This window comes from Topomyia yanbarensis, chromosome 3 (genome assembly GCF_030247195.1).
Source record: "Topomyia yanbarensis strain Yona2022 chromosome 3, ASM3024719v1, whole genome shotgun sequence".
NCBI lineage: Eukaryota > Metazoa > Arthropoda > Insecta > Diptera > Culicidae > Topomyia > Topomyia yanbarensis.
In genome coordinates this window covers 242535092-242541587 of record NC_080672.1, presented here as the reverse complement: position 1 = coordinate 242541587, position 6496 = coordinate 242535092, and positions in this window count along the sequence as shown.

Sequence of the window (6496 nt, the reverse complement as noted above, 5' to 3'; positions counted from 1 at the left end):
GTATGCCGTTTTCATTGAAAAACACCGGAATAAATGTTCTGCATGAAAAAGTGACGTTTAGGATCGAGTCCAAAGACTTGAAGCGGTGCAAAGCCGCTAAGAAACCGCCAGGCGAGGTGGTCATAATTTCGCTATCGAAAGCGCAAACAAACTTGTGATCCACTCGTTTGCCCGGTATACTCAAGCATAGGATCTATCCCTATAGTTTAAGGACAGTATGAGAAAAAAGGCATTAATAATGTTTATTTAGTAACAGGATAGTATTTATTAGCATAATTTGTGTGCTGTCCGACTTCGCTGCTTCTTAGGCGGACTTAAACTAGACATCACCCCTATGTTTGAGTAGCAAATAGATCACAGGTTTGAAATAAACAAAATGCATGAAGTGAATAAGCTGATAAAGAAAATATTTGCGAACAGAATTAAAATAACGTATAAAATGAAGTTATTTAATAAAACGACAATCCACCCAGCAGTGAGATGAGACATTTCTTACACATACCATTGTTGGATCATGTGAAGTAGGCAGTTTTTTAAATCCGACAAACGTTTAAACCTTCGAACGATGTGTTGAACGCACATCAGTCAAAATGTTAAATCGTTATTATATGCTCCACCTACTTTTAGCAAATGATTTAATCGGTATGTGATTTAACTAAATAGCTACTCGAAATTCTCTTTTCGGCAAGTTTAACATACCGTATAGTATATATAACGCACTACTGAGTCATACGAACTATTCCGTTTTTCCAAACAAGCTTGTCTGCCGAGTATTAACAACAATGTAACATGACATTAGTGCACATACATGGAGGAAGAAGAGGGGGGGCGGTTTGGTTATCTAATTTTTCGACTATCACATCACATGATTTGGTATTCTTAAGATATGTATAACAAACAAAGATGTGGCACAAGGTGCTTAAAGCACACGAACATCCTGTCAATCCTATTCTTTATTGGATTTTCTTCTCTAAAGATATCACCAAATGATGTATTGGCAATTTGGTAAGAGCGTGAAATAACATATGAATTTTTGAGATAAAACACTAAAAACGAATTTGAGACGTACTAGTGGAGCAGGGATAATAACAATTTGCAGTATGGTTGGAGGGCAAATGTATTTTAGATCATTTTTTCTGCGAGACATTGTTTATAGGTGGCCCCCAATTAAAGAATATTTCATAACGAATATCACGTAACGTCGATATCAGATTGAGGACAAGTTCCCTCTGGTTCGTGGAAAATTGGGAAGCATCATCAATTTAAGCACAGAGAACAGTTGTTCATCATAACAGTTTTTGCAACCGACCGAGACGGTTGTGCCTCCAGGTGGAAGGTTTTGTTCTCGAGAGAGTGACGGAGTGCGAGACGCTGTATGCGTTATTGTGGGAGAGAGAGAGAGACCAGCTTGTTAAGTGAGTCGACAGTTGATACGTCGGAGGCGTGGTCAACGGCATCCTCGACAAGTGGTGTTTTGACAGCAAACCGCGGGTAGACGAATTTGCCTACCGCGGTGGAAGAAATCGACAGTGATCGTGCATGTACACACAGAAAAAAATATAGTGTATTGGTGTCGTCGGGCAATTCTAATCGACGAGAGGGAAGCGTCACAGGTAGACCCATTTGCTCTATTTGTCTACCGCAGAAGTGGTACGACGAATAAGGAAAACAAGTGGCACCGAAAAGTGCCGCATCGACAGTGGGATTTTCGCAGCAAGCCACAGGTAGCCACATTTGTCTACCGAGGTGGTGGAAACAGAGAGAGCGCGCTTGTGGTGGTGATACCGACGAGCAGCTTAATCGGAGAGAGTTTTGAAGTGTTGCAGGTAGGACTATTTCTCTACTGAAGAAGCAACGCGACGAAGAAGGACAGCAAGTGTCACATTGTCAAACAACGGGCACCGAGATTACAACGTAACACATGAGGTGTGTTCTACCGGTGTCTTCGTCACCTAATAGATAGCAGATAATAGGTATATTTTTCATTCCTTTTTGTGATAGTTTTTCTTACTAGGTAAAATGGATGAAGAGATGGGAGAACGAGTAACAGACCCTCCCCCTAAGCCTTCTGCTGAAAATGTAAATCCGACTAGAATTAAAATTTACCCAGAGTCGTCAACGGGACCATGGATTGTATTTATTAGGCGTAAAGCAAAGGCGCTAAATATCATTCAAATTTCTAAAGATTTGACTTCGCGATTCTCGGATGTAAAAGAGATCGTCAAAGTTAATAAAGATAAAATACGCATTGTCGTTGGTAGTCTCAAACAAGCCAATGCAATTGCTTCTTGCGAGCTTTTTACGCGTGAATATAGAGCGTATATTCCTTCAAAGGATATTGAAATTGATGGGGTCATCACAGAATCGAGTTTGACTGTTGATGACTTAGTTAAGCATGGGGTTGGTCGTTTCAAAGACACCATACTTAAAGACGTAAAAATACTTGTATGCAAGCAATTGCATTCAGTATCACACGAAGGAGATAAACAAGTTTATCGACTGTCTGACTCATTTCGAGTGACTTTCGCTGGGTCTGCGCTGCCCAACTATGTCATTATCGATAAGATTCGTCTCCCTGTTCGCCTTTTTATCCCTCGTGTAATGAATTGCCTTAATTGCAAACAGCTTGGCCACACAGCCACTTACTGTTCCAATAAGGCACGGTGTGGCAAATGTGGGGGTTCTCATCAAGAGAATACATGCAATGAAAATTCAGATAAATGTTTAATGTGCGGAGAAAACTCGCATGAGCTCCCTGCACGCCCCATTTATAAATTGCGTGAGGATAAAATTAAACGATCCTTGAAGGAGAGGTCTAAGCGCTCCTATGCAGAAATGTTGAAAAATGCTACCCCTAAACCCATCTTCTTAGAACTTACACATCTCTATTTTCGGAACAGTCTGACTCTGACGGAGCGTGCGAAGGTACATCATTTGTTTTACCCGGAAATTCCAGAAAAAGAAAACAGTCTTCTTTTCTCAAGCTGCCAAGAAAGGGCCTTAAAATTTCTCCACCAATAGATAAACTGCGCCCAAAACCGAAAAATTCCGATTCAAAACCGAAATCAATTCCGCCCGGTTTTGGGAACGTACAATCCAAACAGAACACCATTACTGGAAATAATAAAATTTCGACTTCCTCTGAGCCACAGCCGGGGGTAGGATTATTGAAATTTTCTGAAATTGTTGATTGGATTTTTAAAGCATTCAATATTTCTGAACCACTAAAGAGTATACTTTCAGCTTTCCTCCCAACAATTAGAACATTTTTAGAGCAGCTGATTGCTCAATGGCCCATCCTTGCAGCAATTATATCTTTCAATGGTTAATTCAACTCCTAAGGTGAAAGACTCCATCACTGTTTTACAGTGGAATTGCAGAAGTATCATACCAAAAATTGATTCCTTAAAAATTTTACTGCATAATTTAAAATGCGATGCTTTTGCTCTATGTGAAACATGGCTTACCTCAAACATTAATTTCAACTTAAATGATTTCAACATTATTCGCCTAGACCGAGACACCTCGTATGGAGGAGTGCTTCTAGGAATTGAAAAGTGCTATTCTTTCTATAGAATTAACATCCCCTTGTTTGCGGGCATTGAGACTGTAGCTGTCCAAACCAACATTAAAGGCAAAGACATGTCTATCGCTTCTATATATATACCTCCCAAAGTTCAAATTGGACAACGTCAAATTTTTGAGGTAGTGGAATCCATGGCTGCTCCGCGTCTGATACTGGGAGACTTCAACTCGCACGGCGTATTGTGGGGTTCCCTCTACAATGATAATCGATCCTCTTTGATATACAATGTGTGTGACGAATTTAATATGACAGTTTTAAATACTGGCGAAACAACACGCATCCCCAGACCTCCTGCACGTCCAAGTGCGTTAGATCTATCTCTGTACTCGACATCACTTCGGTTAGATTGCACGTGGAAGGTTGTACCTGATCCTCACGGTAGCGATCATTTGCCAATCGTTGTTTCAATTAGCTGTGAATTAGGCCTTACGAATTCAATCAATGTCCCTTATGACTTAACACGAAATATTGATTGGAAAACATACGAAACATTAATTTCCACTTCTCTTGCTTCGACAGAAGAGCTACCCCCTACCGAAGAATATGAATTCTAAGCGGGTTTGATTATTGAAGCAGCAGAACAAGCCCAAACGAAATGCAATCCTGGAATGACAATAAATAGACGCCCCCCTAATCCTTGGTGGGACAAAGAGTGCTCTGATGCATATGAAGCTAAACAAGTTGCCTACAAAGAAGTTATGAAACAGAAAGGGGGTATACGCGAGAACTTTGAAAATTATTTCATTTTGCAAAACAAATTTGACAGTATACGTCGTGCCAAAAAGTCTAGTTATTGGAGACACTTCGTTAATGGCTTGTCAAGAGAAACATCAATGAGTACTCTTTGGAACACAGCCAGAAGAATGAGGAATCGAAACGTGACTAATGAAAGCGAAGATTTTTCGAATCGTTGGATATTTAATTTTGCCAAGAAAATTTGTCCAGATTCTGCTCCTGGGCAGAAAATCACTCGCGATGCTCCCACAAGTAACGATTTCATAGATTCGCTTTGACAATGATGGAATTCTCAATTGCACTCCTCTCATGCAACAATAATGCTCCGGGACTAGACAGAATTAAATTCAACTTGGTGAAGAATCTGCCTGACCTAGCAAAAAGACGCTTGTTGAATTTATTCAATAAGCTTCTTGAGCAGAACATTGTCCCGCACGACTGGAGACAAGTGAGAGTTATCGCTATTTCAAAACCGGGAAAACCAGCCTCCGATCATAACTCGTATCGACCGATTGCAATGCTATCCTGCATCAGGAAATTGTTGGAAAAAATTATCCTACGACGTCTCGACAATTGGGTTGAGGCGAACGGCTTGCTATCAGATACCCAGTTTGGTTTTCGGAGGGGAAAGGGAACGAATGATTGTTTGGCGCTACTTTCGTCAGAAATCCAACTCGCTTACGCAAAAAAAGAACAAATGGCGTCTGTGTTCTTAGACATAAAAGGAGCATTCGATTCAGTCTCCATTGATGTTCTCTCGGAGAAGCTACATCAATGTGGTCTTTCACCGATATTAAATAATTATTTATACAATTTATTGTCAGAAAAGCACATGCATTTTTCATATGGCGATTTGGCGACACTCAGAACAAGTTACATGGGCCTCCCACAAGGCTCTTGTCTAAGCCCCCTTCTCTATAATCTTTACGTGAATGACATTGATAATTGTATTGTCAGCCCATGCACTTTAAGACAACTTGCAGATGATGAGGTGGTTTCTGCCACAGGACCAAAAGCTATAAATTTACAACAACCATTGCAAGATAGCTTGGATAATTTATCAATTTGGGCTTTAAAGCTGGGCATCGATTTCTCTACGGAGAAAACAGAGTTGGTCGTTTTCTCAAGGAAGCGTGATCCAGCTCAGCTTCAGCTTCAGTTGGTTGGTAGAACGATAGCCCAAGTCCTGACTTTTAAATACCTTGGAATTTGGTTCGATTCTAAAGGCACATGGGGAGGCCACATTAGGTATCTAATAACGAAATGCCAACAAAGGATAAATTTTCTGCGAACAATAACTGGATCATGGTGGGGTTCTCATCCAAGTGACATGATAAGATTGTATCAAACAACAATACTTTCAGTAATGGAAGATGGGTGCATCTGTTTCCGTTCAGCTGCGAACACTCACATTATTAAACTGGAACGGATACAGTATCGCTGTTTACGAATTGCCTTAGGTTGCATGCAGTCGACCCATACGATGAGTCTTGAAGTACTAGCGGGAGTTCTTCCTTTAAAAGACCGATTCTGGGATCTCTCTTCTCGTTTACTTATTCGATGTGAGGTTATGAACCCACTGGTAATTGAAAATTTTGAAAGACTTGTCGAGCTTCAACCCCAAACCAGATTCATGACAGTGTATTTCAATCACATGTCACAAGAAATAACGCCTGCTAGGTATGTTCCCACATACGTCAATATACTAGATACTCCTGAATCCACCTTATTCTTCGACACGTCCATGCAAGCAGAGATTCGTGGTATTCCGGATCATCTACGCTCGCGGGAGATCCCTAAAATATTCACAAGTAAATATCAACACATAGACTGCCTTAAAATGTTTTACACTGGTTTCGGTATTTTCAACAATAATTTTTCAATTTCTCTCAAACTTGCAGAACCCGCCTCTGTTTATATAGCGGAACTAGCAGCAGTTCACTATAGTTTGCAAATAATTAATACTTTACCCCCGAACCATTACTTTATCCTCACTGATAGTCTCAGCACAATTGCAGCTCTACGCTCAAAGAGGATTGATAATCACGATCCATTCTTTTTGGGGAAGATACGAGAATCTCTGAGTAACCTAACAAGAAAATGTTATAAATTTACCCTAGTGTGGCTCCCCGCCCATTGCTCTATTGCGGGCAATGAGAAAGCTGATAATTTAGC